Genomic DNA, 23,819 nt, shown 5'->3' with positions numbered 1-23,819 from the left:
CATTCCTCTATCCTATTGTCATGCCTACCTACTATTCTACTTCCCTCCATTCTGTATTACTGAGCTTCTCAAATGAGTAATTTAGTATTTCTTGCCCCTATTTCATCACCCAATCCCTATTTTAAGCTCCCATAGCTCTCTTGGAACAATACTACTTTACATTTGACACTTTTTATAACTTATGGGGTACTTCTATATTAGTTCTTTTGACAGCCACAAAAAAATCTTATGAAATATATAGGACATGTACTATTATCTATAGTTCAGCACATATACCTGTATTTTATATTTAGATGAAGTGATTTGTCCAAGATCATGAGGAAGAAAACATTAGACTACAGGTCAAACATTCTGATGCAGAGCACAATGCTTCTGCTATTACAAAGAACAGCAAATAACCTCTCAATCCCCTTCTTTGTCAGATCTAATAATCTTAGCCTTCACTGTCCTCTGTACAATTTGGGTAGCTGACTACCTGCTCTCACGTCTTAATTAGCTTCCTTCCTTCCAATTACAGAATTAGTACACGCCGTGCCACGTGCTTAATGATTTACATTTTAACGGTGTTTGGTCTTAATACTCTTTAATATCAAGTTTCGTTTCATTTAGCAATGTATTTTCAACATTTTCCCTTGTCAGCATATTATTCTAGGAGTATTATTTTTAAATGACCACATAGTATTCCACTGCATCCTATCTTCCTAAACCAAAATTCAGTGGAATCTTAATAATGAACCCTCTTAGAATTTTCTTTCAGAAGAATTGGCCCAATTTACACAAATACGTAGGTAGTGAAAAAAAAAAAAAAAAAGCCATTCATTTCACCACATCCTTTCCAACTCCTATTTCTCCTTATTCTCTTCTTATTCTTCTGGAAGAACTTTAAGATCATGCTGTCAATCATTTCCTCCAACACCTTCCCACAAAAACATCTCTTCAGGAATTATATTACATTTATCAATTAAAGAGAAGTGACTTATGTATGATATGCGACATCTATCCATAAAATGGTAAAATCTTTCACATTTTACCTACCACAATCTTTCTCATTTTACCTTAAGGGGATTAGCATTAACTCAAAGATTGATAAAACAATCAAAGTAATGAAATTGACTAAACAGATTAAGAATCTAGGCTAGAAGGTCTTGGTCATTGCTTTTTCTTCTCTATATCATCTCTGAGATTTATTTCTCCTGATTGTTATCCAGCTGTTACCTCCATGAGGCAATTACATGGCCAAATTGCATCTCCAGCTTTTCTCATGTGCCTATTTCTCTGGATAGTCTCTGAGGTACCATCATTGCTACTAACTTGAAATAAATATACTTTCAACTAGATTCATTCCTTCATTAACCTAAGTTGGAACCCATGGTTCTGTTTTCATTTGTTTCTCTCTAAACCCAGACACCACAGTTTTTTCCCCTTTTAGCATATCTCTTTCATTCATTTTTCCTTACTAGTCCATACTGAGGACCCTATTCAGGTCCTCACCTCCCCAGGCCTGTATTATTTCCAAATTTTTCTAAATACCATTAAATACTTTCCCTCTCTCAATCCAATCTCCACACTGCAATGGGAGTGACTAAATTGATCATATCACTCTGTTGTTTAAAATCATTTCATTGGGGGCATCTGGGTGGCTCAGTCAGTTAAGCCTCTGACTTCGGTTCAGGTTATAATCTCGTGGTCCGCGAGTTCGAGCCCCACATTGGCCTCTGTACTGACAGCTCAGAGCCTGGAGCCTGTTCAGATTGTGCCTTCCTCTCTCTCTGCCCCTCCCCTTCTCACTCTCTCTCTCTCAAAAATAAACATTAAAAAAAAATAAAATAAAAACACTTCATTGGTTTCCATTATATTTTGAATTTGATTCAAATTCCTTACATTTTTTTTTCAATATATGAAATTTATTGTCAAATTGGTTTGCATACAACACCCAGTGCTCATCCCAAAAGGTGCCCTCCTCAATACCCATCACCCACCCTCCCCTCCCTCCCACCCCCCATCAACCCTCAGTTTGTTCTCAGTTTTTAACAGTCTCTTATGCTTTCACTAGACTTCAGCCAGAAAGGCCTTTCAGTTTCTTAAACATATGTGTTATTTCCTACCCTAGAACCATTCACAGCTTCTTCCTCTTGTCTGAAAGACGCTTCTGCCAACTCTTCCAGCAGCTGATTCCTTCTAATCCTGTAGGTTTCAGCCTAAATGTCACATGTCAGAACATGCTTCCCTGGCCATCCTATTTAAATTAAGTCCCTGCACCTTAACGCTCTACCTCCTCCTTGTACATTTTCTCCTTAACATTTAGCACAATTTGTAGTTATTTATTTGCTCATCTGTCTTTCTTCAGTGAATTCTCTGGGGTCAGAGACCAGTATTTACCTATCTTGGTTACCGGCATAGTGTCACTCATTTGCTGACTGAATGGATTAAATAAACGATCTTCCTGCTTCTAGTGGCTCCTTAGTCCAATCCACTGTTAAATCAATTTTTAGAGACAGCTTAGTACCTGACACTCTCTTGCCCAAAGACTATAGTGAGACCTGTTTTGAGCAAAACATTTAATATCTCCTCCAATGTAGACCTACCAACTATCTCTCATTCCTTATCTTTCAAATCCTACTTACGCCTCTGATCTTTTCTTCCCTTTTAAATCTCTAGGTGTCAATGTTTTCTGGTTTTCCCTCTACCTATCAAGCAAGATGCTACCCTTCCTTCACAGTTCCTCCATTTTTTTCATAGGAATCTAATCTTCACCTAAACTCTTAAAATAATATGCATCACTAATTTGCCCTTACAGAATACTAGTTATATTTTTATGTAAATGACCTATCTTTTCATCTAGATTTTAAGATTTCTCACGGCCTACTTTATGCATATTTTTGTGTTCAATATATGTGTGCTGATCATGATAATATTAATCTGTAAGTTATAGCATTAAATGAATTTTGAAACCGAACCATTAACCTATAATACAGTAAAAAAAAATAGCTGCACATGGAGTCCAACACTTGCTGTGGGGTCTTAGGTAAGGTACAATTTCCTCGAACTTTACTTTTCTCTTTCTTTATTGTAAGATTTCTACTTAACAGGATAGTCATAAAGAATAGTTAAAAAATAAATTATGTGAGGGGCGTCTGGGTGGCTCAGTCGGTTAAGCGTCCAACCTCGGCTGAGGTTATGATCTCACGACGATTTGTGAATTTGTGATTTCAAGCTCTGCATCAGGCTCTGTGCTGATAGCTCAGAGCCTGGAGACTGCTTCGGATTCTGTGTCCCTCTCTCTGTCCCTCCTCTGCTCATAGTCTCTGTCCCTCTCAATATAAATATATATTTTTAAAAAAAGAATAATTATTAAAAAATAAATTATGTGAAAGTGCTTGGTAAAACATCAAACACTATGCAAAAATATTATTTGCCAACCATTAATGATATTATTTGAAACCAAAGAAAATAAAGTATACCTTTAGAGACTATGAAATAAAACTATGTACTTTTGACCCTAAGATACTTTTAATACTGAAAATAAGAGTTAAAGAAGAGTTTTGGTAAGTTCATAAAACATTAGGCAATTAACTCTTTTTTTTTTCAATATATGATTTTTTGTCAAATTGGTTTCCATACAACACCCAGTGCTCATCCCAAAAGGTGCCCTCCTCAATACCCATCACCCACCCTCCTCTCCCTCCCACCCCGCATCAACCCTCAGTTTGTTCTCAGTTTTTAAGAGTCTCTTATGCTTTGGCTCTCTCCCACTCTAACCTCTTTTTTTTTTTTTTTTTTTCCTTCCCCTCCCCCATGGGTTTCTGTTACGTTTCTCAGGATCCACATAAGAATGAAAACATATGGTATCTGTCTTTCTCTGTATGGCTTATTTCACTTAGCATCACACTCTCCAGTTCCATCCACGTTGCTACAAAGGGCCATATTTCGTTCTTTCTCATTGTCACGTAGTATTCCATTGTGTATATAAACCACAATTTCTTTCTCCATTCATCAGTTGATGGACATTTAGGCTCTTTCCATAATTTGGCTATTGTTGAGAGTGCTGCTACAAACATTGGGGTACAAGTGCCCCTATGCATCAGTACTCCCGTATCCCTTGGGTAAATTCCTAGCAGTGCTAATGCTGGGTCATAGGGTAGGTCTATTTTTAATTTTCTGAGGAACCTCCACACTGCTTTCCAGAGTGGCTGCACCAATTTGCATTCCCACCAACAGTGCAAGAGGGTTCCCGTTTCTCCACATCCTCTCCAGCATCTATAGTCTCCTGATTTGTTCATTTTGGCCACTCTGACTGGCATGAAGTTATATCTGAGTGTGGTTTTGATTTGTATTCCCTGATAAGGAGCGACGTTGAGCATCTTTTCATGTGCTTGTTGGCCATCTGGATGTCTTCTTTAGAGAAGTGTCTATTCATGTTTTCTGCCCATTTCTTCACTGGGTTACTTGTTTTTCGGATGTGGAGTTTGGTGAGCTCTTTATAGATTTTGGATACTAGCCCTTTGTCCAATATGTCATTTGCAAATATCTTTTCCCATTCCGTTGGTTGCCTTTTAGTTTTGTTGGTTGTTTCCTGTGCTGTGCAGAAGCTTTTTATCTTCATAAGGTCCCAGTAGTTCATTTTTGCTTTTAATTCCCTTGCCGTTGGGGATGTGTCGAGTAAGAGATTGCTACGGCTGAGGTCAGAGAGGTCTTTTTCTGCTTTCTCCTCTAGGGTTTTGATGGTTTCCTGTCTCACATTCAGGTCCTTTATCCATTTTGAGTTTATTTTTGTGAATGGTGTGAGAAAGTGGTCTTGTTTCATTCTTCTACATGTTTCCGTCCAGTTCTCCCAGCACCATTTGTTAAAGAGACTGTCTTTTTTCCATTGGATGTTCTTTCCTGCTTTGTCAAAGATCAGTTGGCCATACATTTGTGGGTCTAGCTTCTGGGGTTTCTATTCTATTCCATTGGTCTATGTGTCTGTCTTTGCGCCAATACCATGCTGTCTTGATGATTACAGCTTTGTAGTAGAGGTTAAAGTCTGGGATTGTGATGCCTCCTGCTTTGGTCTTCTTCAAAATTACTTTGGCTATTCAGGGCCTTTTGTGGTTCCATATGAATGTTAGAACTGCTTGTTCTAGTTTCGAGAAGAATGCTGGTGCAATTTTGATTGGGATTGCATTGGATGTGTAGATAGCTTTGGGTAGTATTGACATTTTGACAATATTTATTCTTCCAATCCATGAGCAGGGAATGTCTTTCCATTTCTTTATATCTTCTTCAATTACCTTCATAAGCTTTCTATAGTTTTCAGCATACAGATCTTTTACATCTTTGGTTAGATTTATTCCTAGGTATGATGCATAGGGGCACTTGTACCCCAATGTTGATAGCAGCACTCTCAACAATAGCCAAATTATGGAAAGAGCCTAAATGTCCATCAACTGATGAATGGAGAAAGAAATTGTGGTTTATATACACAATGGAATACTACGTGACAATGAGGAAAAATGAAATATGGCCTTTTGTAGCAACGTGGATGGAACTGGAGAGTGTGATGCTAAGTGAAAGAAGCCATACAGAGAAAGACAGATACCATATGGTTTCACTCTTATGTGGATCCTGAGAAACGTAACAGAAACCCATGGGGGAGGGGAAGGAAAAAAAAAAGAGTGGGAGAGAGCCAAAGCATAAGAGACTGTTAAAAACTGAGAACAAACTGAGGGTTGATGGGGGGTGGGAGGGAGGGCAGGGTGGGTGATGGGTATTGAGGAGGGCACCTTTTGGGATGAGCACTGGGTGTTGTATGGAAACCAATTTGACAGTAAATTTCATATATTAAAAAAATAAATTAAAAAAAAAAAAGATTTATTCCTAGGTATTTTATGCTTCTTGGTGCAATTCAATTAACTCATTTTTAAAGTGAGTTAGATATTTTCAAAATTATACTCAAAAGTTAGATAATTCACACAGGGCATCCATCATGTGACGCTGCAAAATGTTTCTTGGTACCACAATCGAAAAGACAAAGATTCAAGTTGGAAGGATCACTGATCCCAATAAGTTAAATATATGAAGTTCCAAAGGGTGTCTGGGTGGCACAGTCAGTTGAGCGTCTGACTTTGGTTCAGGTCATGATCTCACGGTTCGTGAGTTCAAGCCCCATGTCGGGCTCTGTGCTGCCAGCTCAGAGCCTGGAGCCTGCTTCGGATTCTGGGTCTCCCTCTCTCTCTCTGCCCCTCCCCTGCTCACACTCTGCCTCTCTCTCTTTCCAAAATAAATAAACAAAAAAATTTTTTAAAAATAAATTAAAAGAATAAATTTCCATCAGAATGAGAATTCACATGTTCTCTATGCAACTATAAAAGGGAATGAGAAAGGCCTTTATATTCTGATAGGAACAAATATCCAAAATATATTACTGTATTAAAAAATCAAGGATACAGAACAATGTACATATCATGCTCTCACGTAAAAAGTGAGGGAGGGATATATATATATCATATATATATATATATTCATACATATATATACATACATATATTCATATTTTCTTGAATGATCTAAGTACTTCCTGCCTCAAAAATAAATAAAACATTAACAAAAAATTAAAAAAAAAAAGAAACTAGTTACTTATTAGTTAGTTACTGGGGAAAAGGAATAGGAACTGAATAGACCAGGCAAGAAGATTTTCATTGTGTATCTTTTTTTTTTTTTTTTTAACGCTTATTTATTTTTGAGACAGAGAGAGACAGAGCATGAACGGGGGAGGGTCACAGAGAGAGGGAGACACAGAATCTGAAACAGGCTCCAGGCTCTGAGCTGTCAGCACAGAGCCCAACGCGGGGCTCGAACTCACGGACCGCGAGATCGTGACCTGAGCCAAAGTCGGACGCTTAACCGACCGGGCCACCCAGGCGCCCCGCATTGTGTATCTTTAAATACTTTTTTACTTATTTTTACTTAAAAAAATTTTTTTAATGTTTTATTTTTATTTTTGAGACGGAGAGAGACAGAGCATGAGCAGGGGAGGGGCAGAGAGAGAGGGAGACACAGAATCCAAAGCAGGCTCCAGGCTCTGAGCTGTCAGCACAGAGCCTGATGCTGGGCTTGAACCCATGAATTGTGAGATCATGACCTGAGCCAAAGTCGGACGCTTAACCGACTGAGCCACCCAGGCACCCCAATACTTTTTTATTTATGATCTGTGTGAATGTATTACCTAATCAAAACCCTTAAATTTATTAAAATATTTTTAGGGTCATGTATTTTTGGCAACCTTGTTAGAAGATATATTATTTGCTTCAATTACAAACTTGCAATGTTTCAAACTAGACTTACATGAACACAGGAAGCTCACCTTCATCTGAATACCCAAAATACTGAGCGTATACCATTCATTTAATCTTGTAGCATATTAGTTATATGTTGATGTAAGTAGTCCATCACTTTTCAACAACTAGCTAAAAGTTTCCTATATTCTAACTGTGTTCAAAACTTCCTAATTATTCTCACCTCTAAAATCTCGAAAACGCTTAATGCTCTTCAGTGCTAAAAGGGCAGTCTTTAGAGAAGTATCTCCCTTTTCTGTGAAGACAAAAACAGAAGAAAAATTAGTAGATTCAAGAAACATAAAGTACTTCCACAGTGAGCTAAATCGGTTCTCTTGCTGCCCCTTAAAGCATCTTATGGTTTTCTAGCTACGTAAACTTTTGTCCTGAATGCAATCTACAGTCTGCCTATTTAAATCCTATTCATATGTCAAAACCAGCTCCTAAGTCTAGATTTCTAAAAAGCCTTCTGTTGAACCTAGATGATACCCTCTAACCACTACTCTTTCCTTTTTCTTTCCTTCCCAAACTATTTTCTGGAAAGAAATGTTCTTATTCATCATAATCATATTGTCATTCACACATCAAACTGGTCTTATCTAGCTTCCACCCTCTCAAAACTGCTTTTACCAAGTTCACCCATTAACTATTTACTGCCAAATCAATGAATACTTTTTTTTGGTCTTATTTAATACTTTCCTCTTTCATTCCCAAATTAATGAATACTTCTTAATTTGTTGGTCTTATCTAATACTTTCCTCCTTCAAACTCTTTTTTCTCTTTGTTTTGTTGCTATAGCTTTCTTTTGGTTTCTCTCCTACCGTTCGTTCTAGTTACTTCCTGTTACGTCCTTTATAAACTATTCTTTCTCCACCGTTACTTAAATGTTAGCATTTCAATGTCCTTGGCCCTCTTCTTGTTGCACTCTATAAACCATTCCTGAATTCTCTTGTAACTACAAACTGTATGTTGCTGACTCTCAAGTTTCTATTTCTAGGCTAGACCATTGTCTACTGCACATCTTCAACTCCGTGTCCACTCCATGCCCTCAAACACAATATTTCCTTTTTGTGTGATATATTGAATGTGGTTCAATGAATCCAATGTGCGATATATTGAATGTGATTCAATGAATTCAGTGAATTCAAATGAACTGATGATTTTATTTCCATGCAAATAACAACTCTTTGGGACAGATCAGATACATTTTTTTACTTCCATATTGCCAAATTTTAATTTGATCAGTTCTATATTTATCCCCCTGTGGCAGCTGGAGCACTGACAGTAGACGGAAACTTTCCTCATTCCAGTCTATCAAGGAAAATCTGCAGTTAAAAACTTTGATCAGCAGGCATTCAGAGAATGGTAGGTGGCAAATAAAGATCCTAGTGGATTATTCTAATTACATTTTGTTTTACCTTCATAACTTAAGAAGCTGTAAGAAAAGAGAGAGGACAACTTTCTGTGTGTGTGTTTTTTTAATATAATTTATTGTCAAGTTAGCTAACATTCAATGTATACAGTGTACTCTTGGCTTCAGGAGTAGAATCCATGATTCATTGCTTACATACAACAATATACAGTGCTCATCCCAATAAGTGCCCTCCTCAATGCCCATCACCCACTTTCCCCTGATCCCCACCCCCCCATAAATCCTTAGTTTGTTCTGTGTATTTAAGAGTCTCTTATGGTTTGCCTCCCTCTCTGTTTGAAACTATTTTTTCCCTTTCCCTTCCCCTATGATCTCTTGTTAAGTTTCTCAAATTCCACATGAGTGTACACATAGATCTCTCTTTCCTTGACTGACTTATTTCACTTAGCATAATACCCTCCAGTTCCATCCATGTTGTTGCAAATGGCCAGATTTCATTCGTTTTCATTGCCGAGTAGTATTCCACTGTATATATAAACTACATCTTCTTTATCCATTCATCAGTTGATGGACATTTGGGCTATTTCCATAATTTGGTTATTGTTGATAGTGCTGCTATAAACATTGTGGTACATTTGCCCCTATGAATCAGCACTCCTGTATCCTTTGGATAAATTCCTAGTAGTGCTATTGCTGGGTCGTAGGGTATTCTGCTTTTAATTTTTTGAGGAACCTCCACACTGTTTTCCAGAGAGGCTGCACCAGTTTTCATTCCCACCAACAAGTGCAAGAGAGTTCCCATTTCTCCACATCCTCACCCACATCTGTTGTTTCCTGAGTTGTTAATTTTAGCCACTCTGACCTGTGTGAGGTGGTATCTCAGTGTGGTTTTGATTTATATTTCCCTGATAATGAGTGATGTTGAGCATCTTTTCATGTGTCTGTTGGCCATCTGGATGTCTTCTTTGGAAAAGTGTCTGTTTGTGTCTTCTGCCTGTTTCTTCACAGGATTATTTGTTTTTCATGTGTTGAGTTTGGTAACATCTTTATAGATTTTGGATACTAGCCCTTTATCCAGTATGTCATTTGCAAATATCTTCTCCCATTCCATCAGTTGCCTTTCAGTTTTGTTGACTGTTTCCTTTGCTGTACAGAAGCTTTTTATTTTGATGAGGTCCCAATAGTTCATTTTTGCTTTTATTTCCCTCGCTTTTGGAACTCTCATCACTGTTATTTAACAGAGTGTTGGAAGTCCTAGCTTAAGCAATCAGACAACAAAATGAAATAAAAGGCACCCACATTGGCTAAGAAGAAGTCAAACTTTCACTTTTTGCAGATGACATGATACTCTACGTGGAAAACCCGAAAAACTCCACCAAAAAGCTGCTAGAACTGATACATGAATTCAGTAAAGTCACAGGATATAAAATCAATGTACAGAAATTGGTTGCATTTCTATACACCAATAATGAAACAATAGAAAGAGAAAACAAGAAATCAACCCCATTTACAATTGCACCAAGAACCATAAAATACCTAGTAATAAACCTAACCAAAGATGTAAAAGATCTATATGCTGAAAACTATAGAAAACTTGCGAAAGAACTTGAAGAAGACACAAAGAAGCGGAAAAACATTCCACGCTCATGGACTGGAAAAACAAATATTGTTAAAATGTCGATACTACCCAAAGCAATCTACACATTCAAGGCAATCCCAATCAAAATTGCACCAGCATTCTTCTCAGCGCTAGAGCAAACAATGTTTTAATTTGTAGGGAACCACACAAGACCCTGAATAGCCAAAGTAATGTTGAACAGGAAAACCAAAGCAGGAGGCATCACAATCCCAGACTTCAGGCTCTACTACAAAGCTGTAAACATCAAGACAGTATGGTACTGGCACAAAAACAGACACATAGACCAATGGAATAGAATACAGAACCTAGAATTCGGCCCCCAAGTGTATGGCCAACGAATCTTTGACGAAGCAGGAAAGAGTATCCAATGGAAAAAAGACAGTCTCTTTAGCAAATGGTGCTGGGAGAACTGGACAGTAACATGCGGAAGAATGAAACTGGACCACTCTCTCACACCATACACGAAAATAAACCCAAAGCGGGTGAAAGACCTAAATGTGAGCCAGGAAACCATCAAAACCATAGAGGAGAAAACAGGCAACAAACTGTTTAACCTCAGCCGCAGCAACTTCTTACTCGACATGGCTCTGAACTTTCTGTGGTTTTGACAGTTGTATTAACATCCTTCTTTAATGAACACTGTACGAAGTTTTCACAGACTCTAAGTATGAGTCTAGTTTGAAGTGTCTAGTGTCAATTGGCACAATGGATGCAGAGAAAAAAGAACTAGGATAATTGGATGCGCTAGATATATAAAAGTATTGACTAATGTTATTACAAATTATTTTTATGATATTCTCTTACTTATTTTCACCACTTTCTTTCCTGGTGTATTACTTTATATTGAAGACAGAAGAGGTAAACACAAAATTTAAATAAAAGAATGAAAAATTAAGATGAGGCAAAATTAGGTCTAAAGCAAGCAATAACTGGATTAATTTGCATCTTCTTTTTAAAACAAAATCATTTTATTATAAATCAACCCTCCCATCTCAGTTTAAACTGTTATTTTGGGTTTTATAACATATATCTGAAAGGAATTAGTTTTCACATATTAATTGGTTAAAAGAATGAGCATTTCTGAGAAGTCAGTTTTAATGTAAACCAATGACTATTTGTCTAACAATTTCTTACTTTTTAAACAATTGAAAACAAGAAACTTGAAGATTCATCTAGGGGGCAAACTTTAAAAATGACCACCTACCCAGTGGTAGTGTAGTTCCTATTAATTTTTTTATGTTTTTATTTTATTTCTGAGAGAGAGAGAGAGAGAGAGAGAGAGAGAGAGGGAGGAAGGGGCAGAGAGATAGGGAGACACAGAATTCAAAGCAGGCTCCAGGCTCTGAGCTGTCAGCACAGAGCCCGACACGGGGCTCGAACTCACAAATGGTGAGATCATGGTCTGAGCTGAAGTCTGATGCTGAGCCTCCCAGGCACCCCTCCTGTTAAATTTTTTTTTTTTTTCAACGTTTATTTATTTTTGGGACAGAGAGAGACAAAGCATGAACGGGGGAAGGGGCAGAGAGAGAGGGAGACACAGAATCGGAAACAGGCTCCAGGCTCCGAGCCATCAGCCCAGAGCCCAACGCGGGGCTCGAACTCACGGACCGCGAGATCGTGACCTGGCTGAAGTCGGACGCTTAACCAACTGCGCCACCCAGGCGCCCCCCTCCTGTTAAATTTTTTAAAGCAATATGTACATATTGTATATTCAGAAATATGCAAGTACTTATATTTTTCCCGTTAGCTGGAAGAACCTGCAAAATAAATGAGATACTGTGATGTAGGTCAAAGTAAGAAGTGGAAACCCAAACAAAAACATATGTTTCTCATTTGATCTTTCTACCTACCTCACATTGTATTATGGCTGTAAATATTTAACCTGTTCTCCCCACAGAATACTTTTAATTTGCTTACAGTTTAAGTATTCATTTTTCATCAGTAACCAAATGCTCAAAATGTATCCTCTCCTCATAATTCTCATGGAAATTTCTCCAAAATAATATCACTTTTCTCAAACAGTTATAAAGCAAAATTGTCTCAATGATGCTAAACATGGCATGTTATTGAAATGTAAAAGGCTTCCACATCTAACTGAATGAATTAAGAAAAGCTTCAAGGAGGTTACATTTTTACTGACTTGGCGGCATATTTGAAGGTTGACAGAAAGACTCATACGGAAAATGTATATAAGTGAGTATGATGCGTTCTGGAAACTATAAGTAGTTTTTTAATTTTGGATTTAGTTTAAATTATTCTATTTGTGTCTAGTAAGTGTCTTGAAACCTTACAAAAATGTGTCAGAAAGTTTGTGGGCAAAGGTTAATCTTAACAGGTCCAGTAACGGGAACTAGATTTAAAAAGGCCTTGTGCATTTTGTGAAGGAATTTAGATTTATCTATTCTCATTTCAATCTCTTCCCTCCATCATGCCCTTCATCAAACACAATATATCCTAAGCTGAATTCATCTTTGCACTAAAGCCTCCTCCTATATTCCCCAGCTTATTAAAATGCATCACTTGGGTGCCTGGATGACTCGGTTAAGTGACCGACTCTTGATCTTGGCTCAGGTCATGATCTAGTGGTTCGTAAGTTTGAGCCCCACATCAGCTCTGCGCTGAGAGGATGGAGCCTGCTTGGGATTCTCTCTTTCCTTCTCTTTCTGCCCCTAGCCAGCTCACACTCTTTCTCTCAAAAATAAATCAATACACTTAAAAAAAAAAAAAAAAAAAAAGACATCACCATGAAATGTCTCCCAAACCAGAAGTCTGTTAATCATTCTCAATTCCTCTCTCTTTTCCTTCCCTAACTTAACCAAACAATGAAGAATTTCTGCCTCCTAGAACTCATATCTGTTCCCTTCTTCCCATCCCTGGAGCCAATGCCTTACATCAACACTCATTACTTTTAACCCGAATTCTTGCATGCCTTCTAAAATGTGTCCTTGCTTCCAATCTTGCCCCCCTCTGCTCTTTCTTAACACTGCTATCATAATGCCCATTACAAAGTGCAAAATTAGTCATGTCACTTTTCAAATTTGACTTCTTCAATGACTCCCTAGAGTCTTCAAGATAAAATTCAAACTCTGTTGCTCAGAGAACAACAAAGATAAAAACAAAGCCCTTCTGGATCTGCTCTTGACTATATGGCCACTTCATTTCTTTCTTTTCCCACTCCTTCCACCACTATGCACCATCAAGTTGATAGTCAAACATCAACCTGAACTGTAAAGCTTGTTAAACACACACACACACACACACGCACGCACGCACGCACGCACGCACACATACACCTTGGCCATGATTCAGATATTCTGGGTTTTTAACAAATTCCTAGGTAGTTCTGATGTAAATCAGTCTGAGATCCAATGCTGTAAGTCCTACTGGACTACTTAGAGTTCCTTGGCTTCTCCATGAGCTTTGTTCTTCTGTACTTTGTACATACTGAACATTCCTTCCTAACTCCTTTCAGCCCCTTTCCCTGCACCTGCAATTCTTGGCTAGTTCCTACTCATATTTCAAAACTCAACTCCAACAGCATCTCCTCCAAACAGCCTCTCTGACTACCTTATCCAACCCTGTGTGGGTTAGGTACCTATTGTATACGTTCCCATAACACTCTGTTTACCTCTGTCGTGGTATTTAACAATTGGAATTCGCGTTGTTTGTCATCTTGACAGACTGTAAGCTCTTTTATCTTTATATACTTAGTGTCTAGCAAGCAACAGTGCTTAATAAACTTTCATTGAATGAATGAAATAGCTCACCTCTGAACTCTCATACAACTCACTATCATCACTTGTGGAGGAAAAAACTCAGTCCTCCTCCTGTGTTTCTTCTTTACTCTCACTCTACGGCCACACTTACAGCACTCTGACACTAGATATGTGGGGGGTTTTCTCCCACCAAGCAATTCTCTGCAACACCAACTGAGTGTCATACAATTTAACGCAATTCTGACACTATCTACCTGGAGATGGCATCAGGTCTCACAGGTTAAGGGTTCAGTCCCATGAGACTGCTCCCCCTCCACTGCAGATGCCAATCACAAGTAGTAGGTCCCCAGGTTACCTACAACTTCTGTCCAACTTGGCTACAAATTGGAGGTTCCCATGACTTTCTCTCCCTTGGACTCAATTATTTCCTAAAATAGTTCACAGAACTCAGGGAAATACTTAACATTCATCAGTTTATTAAAGGATATGATAAAATATACAAATGAACAGCCAGATGAAGAGATACATAGGGTCTGGGAGGTCTGGGAGCATCCCAAGCACGGCAGCTCTGTCCCTGTGGAGTTGGGTCAGTTATCTTTCTGGTATGTAGATGTGTTCACCAACGTGGAAACTCCCCAAACCCCATACTATTAGGATTTTATGGAGACCTCCTCACATAGGCATAATCAATGATTCACTCCATTTCCAGACCCTCTCCGTTTTCTGAAGAATGCGGGTGGGGGATAGAGCTGAAAATTCCAAAGTTCCAATCATGGCTTATCCTTATGGTGACAAGTCCCCACCTAGAAACCAGAAGCCTTCCCAGAATCACCTATTAGAACAACAGATGCCCCTAGAGTTCTCATCACTTAGGGATTTGCCAGTGTTTTAGGAGCTCCGTGCCAGGAATGGGGTTGAAGGGCAAATATATATTTCTTATTATAAATCACAACACATCACATCACTATGTCCCTGGCTATTACTCAAGTACTGCCATATACCATTGTAAATTCACTAAACCTTTATCTCTTATATTGTTATATACCCTTTTGTTGTTTACAGCTTGCCTCACCAACTAGACTGAAAGCTTCCTATGAATATTTTATATTTACTCGATTATCTGACACATTACATGACCCCTTACATATCAAAGACACTCAGGATCAGGTCTGTCCCATAGTCATACAGGCCAGGCACTGCCTAACGCTGAAGGGTGCTGTTTACAAGCACCCATAAGTTGTGCTGTACAGCGGCTCCAGTCAATATGATTAATGAAACAATGCTTAAACCCATTTAATAATGGGATAAAGAAAATACTTTTAGGAACTGAATTTAAATGAATAAAAGAACCACATAATAATTGGCAAAATTTGAAAATTATACCTTGTTTTCTCTGAAACCTCTTAGGATTCAATCAGTCTCCTCCCACAAATGTCTCCTGCAGAGGGGAGAAAGTCCTCCCTCAGTCTCTTCCTGGCTCAGAGCAGTTTCCCTTCAGCACAGCTTTCACAGAGAATGACCTTGCCTTCCCTGAAGATGCTAAAAACATACACACAGATACACTCTGATGGAATCAACACAGGATACTTCATGGGTCATAAAAAATCTTATTAATCTTATTCAAAGATTTTTCTGTCAAGATAAATCTATGATCTCAGTAGACACGCTCTCTTAGAGTACTTTTTCCATTAGGATAATAAAGAAAAAAATTATTGGGGAGTGATGAATGGAGGATAGGGAAGGGGAATGGAAAATTTGCTATCACTTTATTTGGAAAGTCAACGTAGTTATATATACCATCAACATCAAGCGTTTTCACTAACATCTGGTGTTCTTCAGGCTTTACAGAAACACTGAGGTCATCAAAAGCATCTTTCAAGTCACCAATCTGAATTCTGTTGCAGTTCATCAAGTTGACAGTTTGGAGGGCAGTACATAAACCTGAAAACACAGGGGGATTCTATAGGTCATATATTTCAATTAATATTATCATTATGATTCCAAAATTAATAAGCCAAACATCCCTTTATTCCAAGCATATTTCCCTGAGATGTTCAGTTATTTTTGTCTCAAACTAAAAAAACTAAGATGACTCAGTTTTGTTTTTGTTTTTTAACTTAACTGCCTTACCAATGAGTTACACAAATCATCATACACTCAAGGTATCAGCTTCTCAAAAGTTAAAATAGGCCATTGCATCTTTTAGGGAAATGTTTCATTGTATATGCATGAGACAGAATTTGGGGCTTACTTCTGTCTATATGAAATAGCCCAAATTTCAGAGTATAAAAATATTAGTCCTGAATTTTCTTCTGCTTATTTTGCTACTGCTTTCATTTTTTGCATATTCTTCATAACTTTCACTCTATTATTAGAAGTCCGCCAAGGAGTGTGGGAGTATTAAGGTGCCCCATTCCCAGCTCTTATCTAAAACCTCTAGGGATTTTCCCTTCTAAATGGGGTCCTTAGGATTAGAGCCAAGCCTCTGTCTGCCTTTTCAATGACTCCCACAAATCATGGTACACTCAAGGTCACTGTTTGGATTATAATCTCTAGTTTATCTAAGAGAATATTTAAAAGGAGGCAAAGTACTGGTACTCAAAAGAATTGCAGGAAAGAGTTGTACTATTTAGTAAGACATTATTAGATAAGACATTTTCCAACAAATCCTAATTCATGAGTGCCTTATTTCTCCAATAAATCCCAGCAGGGTTTTTTTGTAGACATTACAAACTGATTCTAAAATCCACATGGCAGTGTAAAAGTCCTAGAATAGTCAAAACAACTTTTTTTTTTACATTTTTTTAATGTTTATTTTTGAGAGAGAGAGAGCGCGAGAGAGCGAGCGAGCAAGCAGGGGAGGGGCAGGGAGAGAGGGAGACACAGAATCCGAAGCAGGCTCCAGGCTCTGAGCTGTCAGCACAGAGCCTGACATGGGGCTCAAACCCACGAACCATGAGATCATGACCTGAGCTGAAGTCGGACGTTCAACTGACTGAACCACCCAGGTGCCCCAGTCAAAACAACTTTTTAAAAGTAGAACAAAGTTAGAGGGCCAATACTACCTGAATGGTTTCAATGTTTATTGCAAAGCAACAGCAGTCAGACAATGTGGTTTGTGTAAAAACTGACAAAGAGGGGCGCCTGGGTGGCGCAGTCGGTTAAGCGTCCGACTTCAGCCAGGTCACGATCTCACGGTCCGTGAGTTCCAGCCCCGCGTCAGGCTCTGGGCTGATGGCTCGGAGCCTGGAGCCTGTTTCCGATTCTGTGTCTCCCTCTCTCTCTGCCCCTCCCCCATTCATGCTCTGTCTCTCTCTGTCCCAAAAATAAATAAAAAACGTTGAAAAAAAAAAAAAAAAAACTGACAAAGATTAATAGAACAGAAGAGAGAATCCAGGAAATAAATATATATGTATATTTATATTATTTGTTACAAAACTACAAAGGAATTTCCGTATAGAAAGTATAGAGAAAATACAATCTTTTCAACAGTGGTGCTGGAACAAATGAAGGTCCATATGCAAAAACAAAACAAAACAAAAAGGAACTCTGATCCATACTTTATTCCACATATAAAGATTAACTCAAAATAGATCACAGAGCTAAAATACAAAACCAGAGGTGCCAGGGTGGCTCAGTAAGTTAAGCATCCGACTTCAGCTCAGGTCATGATCTCCCCGTGAGTTTGAGCCCGCCTCAGGCTCTGTGCTGATAGCTCAGAGCCTGGAGTCTTGCTTTGGATTCTGTCGCCCTCTCTCTCTGCCCCTCCCCCACTTGTGCTTTTTCTCTCTCTCTCTCTCTCTCTCTCTCAAAAATAAATAAAAATATTAAAAAAATATTTTTTAATGCAAAACCAAAACCCATAATACTTTTAGAAGAAAATATAATAAAACATTTGTAACCTTGGGTGAGGCAAAGATTTCATACATGTGACACCAAAAGCACAATATATAAAAGAAAAAAAAAACTAATTAACTGGACTTCATCAAAATTAAAACTAATGCTCTTGACACTTAAGAAAATGAAGACACTCAGAGAAAAATGTGCTCAGTAGAAGACTCGGAGAAAATATTTGCTAAGTATATATCTCATAAAGGACATGTATCCAGAATACAAACAGAAATACAAAAAAACCCATCCAACTTTATTTTTTTTTATTTTTTTTTAACGTTTATTTATTTTTGAGACAGAGAGAGACAGAGCATGAACAGGGAAGGGTCAGAGAGAGAGAGGGAGACACAGAATCCGAAACAGGCTCCAGGTTCTGAGCTGTCAGCACAGAGCCTGACGCAGGGCTTGAACTCACGAACCGTGAGATCATGACCTGAGCCGAGTCGGACGCTTAACCGACTGAGCCACCCAAGCGCCCCAAAACCCATCCAACTTTTTAATTTTTTTTTAACGTTTATTTATTTTTGAGACAGAGAGAGACAGAGCATGAACGGGGGAGGGGCAGAGAGAGAGGGAGACACAGAACTGGAAGCAGGCTCCAGGCTCCGAGCCATCAGCCCAGAGCCCAACGCAGGGCTCGAACTCACGGACCGTGAGATCATGACCTGAGCTGAAGTCAGACGCTTAATTGACTGAGCCACCCAGGCGCCCCCCCATCCAACATTAAAAAAGATCTGTACAGACACTTTATAAAGATACACAGATGACAAATAAGCACATGAGAAGATGCTCAACATCATTAATCAGTGAGGAAACACAAATTAAAACCACAATGAGATACTACTACACACTTATTAGAATGATTAAAATTAAAAAGACTGACTCCACCAAGCACTCCCAAGGATATGGAGGAATTGGACCTCTTCATACACTGCTGGTGGAAATGTAAAATGGTGTGGCCACTCTGGAAACCAGTTGGCAGTTTCTTAAAAAGTGAAACATACACCTACCATGTGAACCAGCCAATCTTTGGTAACTACTCAAGAGAAAGGAAAGCATATATTCATATGATGAATATTGTTGTACACAACTGTTCATAACAGCTTTATTTATAAGAGCCCCAAACTGGAAATAGCCTAACGAGCCGCACCAGGTAAGTAGATAAACTTCAGTGTATCAGCAAAATGGAGTGCTATGCCAGTAATAAATGACAATGAACTGCTGATACATCCTACGTGGATGAATCTCAAAATAATTATGCTGAATGAAAGCATCTAGCAAAAAAGAATATACCCATTTTATAAAAGTCTGGTAAATGCCAATGGATCTATACTGGCAAAAAGCAGATCAGTCGTTGCCTACGGATGAGGAAGAGGATGGGAAAAAGGCAGGAGAGATTACAAAGGAGCATGAGGCAGTTTTGCAGGTCAGGGATGTGTTCATTACCTTGATTGTGATGACAGATTTATAGGTGTGTGCATATGTCAAACTGTGTACTTTTAATTATAAAAATATACAGCTTTTGAATATCATTTATAGCTCACAATACTGTTTAATAATAACAAAAGGCAATGGGAAATATGACCCACCTTCAAATTCAGGAGCTGGCTTATTTGTGTTCAAAGCCTCCAAACTTTGTTTGAGACTTACTTCACTATTTTCTAAAAAGTAAAGTATAAGGATTATAAAATGGCAAGGTGTCAATATTAATAATCATCATTAAAATAACCATGACAGGGAATGGTGTGTGTGTGGGGGGGGGGGGGGGTGGGGGGGGGAGGGGACAAATTTTGTTAATGTCTGAAAATTAGCCAGATAAAAACTAATCAATTTAAAATAATTTTACCACGAATCTATTCCCTTAAAACAAGAAAAAATTCTAACGGTATTATTTGTCTTAATTAAATATTGATGTATACATTTTACAAATGTGATGCCAGACAGAGGGTGACTCTTAAAAATATTTCCAAGAGTAAAAAAATATTAATTTTAATTTGTTCTCAGTATGCCTACATTCTCATTATGTTTCTAAGACCTAGTTTATCTAAAACATACATATATAAAACATATCCCAAGCACACAGTAAAACTAGGACTTCAACAGAGATTGTTCTTTTAAAAAGGACTCACCATCAATAGATGCTTGACCCAGAATTTCCTGGAACGTCTTGTTGCTTAATAGAATTCTAGCCTTCCGGAGTTGGGACCTCAGCTCATTTATAGGCATCTTATCATTTCTGATCTTATCAAGAGTTGTAATCTCTTTAAATAAATCTGTAAACATGTCAAGAATAGAGAAGTGATGAGGAAGTTGAGGCAAAGCCCTTTTTTAGACTTAACACCCTAACCTGCACAGAGTAGATGCATTACAAAAGGAATTCTGAGTTAGAGGGCTTTCAAAACATGTCAGTGGGCTCTGTTTTCAGAAGTCACTTAAACAATAAGCAAAATTTAACATACCCCTAGCCAGCTAAAAGTTGAGTTTCTGCAACATTTTGTAGAAGTTTGCTTTTATTTATTAACTATTTCTCCTCAAAGGTTTTTCTACTACATGCTCCAGTCTTTCATAGACTGTAAAGCATTTCAAGAACAGCTTGATAATAAATAGCTTAGAATGAAGTCAAATATCAAAAATAGAACCCAGCTAGTTGGCAAAAGGAAAACTGAAAAATATAAATCTGTTATACTCTGAAAAACAGTCACACCCTCTCCTAGGCATTAGAAAGCCTCTCTTTCTTGCTAGCCTACCTACTAGTATTACATGCAGTAAATCCTTTTTTTTTTTTTTTTTTGTACTTTTTTTTAACGTTTCACTATAGGTGAGAAAAAGAAGCATATGGAAATTATCGGAGGTGAGAGAAAATTGTATTAGATTCACCAGGGGAGAAAATGTGTACCTTATACTGGAGCATATACTGAGACAAACTATTTTGCTTTAAGAAAGCATATTCTAGGAATGTAATTCTAAATAATTCATTACAGTCAAAGCACAGATTAAATATGATAAGGAATAAGAAAGCAGATTATAACATCTTGATACAGCAAAGAAAACTTAAGGAATTAAAAATACAGGGGAAAACAAACTATATTTTAGAAAAAGAATACCATTGAATGATCTTAGAAATTTACTTTTAATTTTCATTCTTTTACTATACTTACTATTGAATGGTGTTGATGGTTTAGGTGAATTAATGAAAACATCAATTACATCTTTTAAGATCTTTTTACTTTCTGCAAAGTTAAGAAATAAAATGGAATTTAAATAGATTTTAAGCTCATTAAAGCAGGGATCTGGTATTGTTTCAATTTCATTCAGCTTTCAAACTTCTGTGACCATAATGCATGGTAAGAAATACACTTAGATTATGAGCATGTGCGTGTGCACACACACACACACACACACGTACACACACACAAAAAGGGAATGCAAGGAAACACAATCTGGGAATTGCAAGGTACAGTTAGGATTCAGACCTCCCCATCCCCTGCCCCGAGGCAGGTCATAAGACACTCATGTGAGAGATGCCCTTGCTATACCCAGAGGGAGGGTGCATCCTTATCTCTGAAGACTGAGGGTTGGAGGGACACCAAGAGGAATCTGAACGAACAGACCTTACTAAGTTTCCCCTGGTTTACCACGCTCAGCTCATCTCATTTTGTCCTATCACAGTTTTCTACCACTTTCCACACTTCATCAAAGCTAACACCAAAACATTCAGCTTTAACAACTCCTTATGAATATTCCCCTTTCATGTAAAATTTATATTAACTTTGAATGCTTTTCTCTTGTTGATCTGTCTCTTGTTACAGAGCTCCAGCTGGGAACCTAGAAGGGCAGAAGGAAAAGATTGTTTTCCCACTCCTACAGAAGCCTGCTTCAGGGGTCATAGGCTGGTAGCCCACAGACTGAATATAGCTGAGAGTCAGTCATGTCCATTGTCCTAGGGAGTGGTGGGGTTTTCTTTCCATTTGAATTTAACTATCTTCATCTAGGACACATGCTCTCAAGTTACCTTACAGTCCACACCCCTTCCTTTTGTCTTACAGCCAACTCATTTTATTAATTTTGCATTACGTGCCTGGCTACCGCAGGCATTTGAGTTAGCGGACTCTGCAGAGCCTGATTCAAAAGTTACCCTTCTCTATTGAAGTCTATTGTAATTTATCTAAATGGCAAATATTGGAGCTATGGCACTATACCTTTTGAAGTGGCAGGATAATTTGACCCATCTTTCCTATTCGAAGCAGTTAGCTTGGCCTTAAATATTTCCTCACTCCTGAGATTTTTGTAGACTGAGAGTTTTGGTAGGGACTATGTTTGCAAAAACCTAGAATCATTGAAGAAAATATGCCAAATGCCTAAATAGAGAGGAAGAGTTTGTCTGGAGACAGAGACAGAAGGAAAGAGAGGGACAGGGAGGGGTTGAGAGACTAGAGGTTTGATGGGAAAGAGTGAGAATTACCCTGTGGGAGCTTCCCTTCACACAGATGCAGGATTACCACAGGCTCCAACAACAAAGCATCAGTAGAAACACAATGCAAGGAAGTTTTAAAAGCTCTTCCTCTGTCTCCCACATTATGGTGTGACTTTGGAATGGGAGAGGGTGCCAGTAATCAACCACCCTGCCCCCAGGGTCTGATTTAATTTAATTGAAAGAAAAAAATGATTTCAATTTCTGGTATTTAGTAGCCAGATATCTGGATCAGCCCTCCTACTAAAAACAACTAAAAATTCTAAATAAAATTATTGCTATAAAAAAAAAAATCTTGGGGCGCCTGGGTGGCTCAGTCGGTTAAGCGTCCGACTCCAGCTCAGGTCATGATCTCACAGTCCGTGAGTTCGAGCCCCGCGTCGGGCTCTGTGCCGACAGCTTGGAGTCTGGAGCCTGTTTCAGATTCTGTGTCTCCCTCTCTCTTTCTGACCCTCCCCGACTCATGCTCTGTCTCTCTCTGTCTCAAAAATAAATGTTAAAAAAAAAAAATTTTTTAAAAATCTTGAATTCATCAATGTGTTGCCAAGAAAGTAAGAAATTCCCAGACCAAACAACTGATGAAAGGCTGTAATCCAGAAACACGGCGACTGTTTTTACCCAAAGAGTGTTTGCCAAAGACAAAACAAAACAAAATTGGATGAATTTTAGTTTGTAGTTTCAAAGGCTCAGACAAAGCCTAAGTTCCTCCCAAAGTGGAGGGGAACGTGGGGTGGTTATCCTCAATTTACAAAAATGTTTCTCTAGATTTCAAGACCCAGAAAAAAATATCAAGAATAAGAAAACGTTCCTCCTTTATAGATAATTTGACTTTTCTCTCTAGCTACCTTTAAGATTTTTCTTTCTCTTTGGTATGTCACAGTTTCATCATGATAACCCTATGTATGGATTTCCTTTCATCCTATGTGGGATTCACTGGAATTCTTGTATTGGTAGGTTTAGGTCTTTCTCATTCTGGAAAATTCTCAGCTATAGTTCTCCAAATATTTTCTCTGCAACCACTCTGTCTCTTCTCTCCTGTGTGGCTATATATCACATCTTTTCATTCTTTCTTTTTCTAGCTTTACTGAGATATAACTGACATGTAACATTATATTAGTTGTAACTAATATATAACGTAATCAGATACACATATATATTTCAAACTGATTGCCACAATAAGTAGACCTCTTCATTCTGCCTTCCTTTTAGCTTCTTCTTCTTCTTTTTTTTAATGTTTATTTATTTGGGGGAGAGAGAGAGAGTAGGAGATGTGCAGAGAGGGAGACAGAGGATCTGAAGAGGGCTCCATGTTTACAGCAGTGAGCCCAATGCAGGGCTCTAACTCACAAACCACAAGATCATGACCTGAGCAGAAATCTGATACTCAATCAACTGAGCCACCCCAGCGCCACTAACC

The sequence above is a fragment of the Panthera onca genome (genome assembly GCF_046562875.1).
Source record: "Panthera onca isolate mPanOnc1 chromosome E1 unlocalized genomic scaffold, mPanOnc1 haplotype 2 h2.Chr16_ul_3, whole genome shotgun sequence".
In the NCBI taxonomy this organism is placed as follows: Eukaryota; Metazoa; Chordata; class Mammalia; order Carnivora; family Felidae; genus Panthera; species Panthera onca.
The sequence above is the reverse complement of the archived record's forward strand: the minus strand, read 5'-3'. Positions refer to the sequence as shown.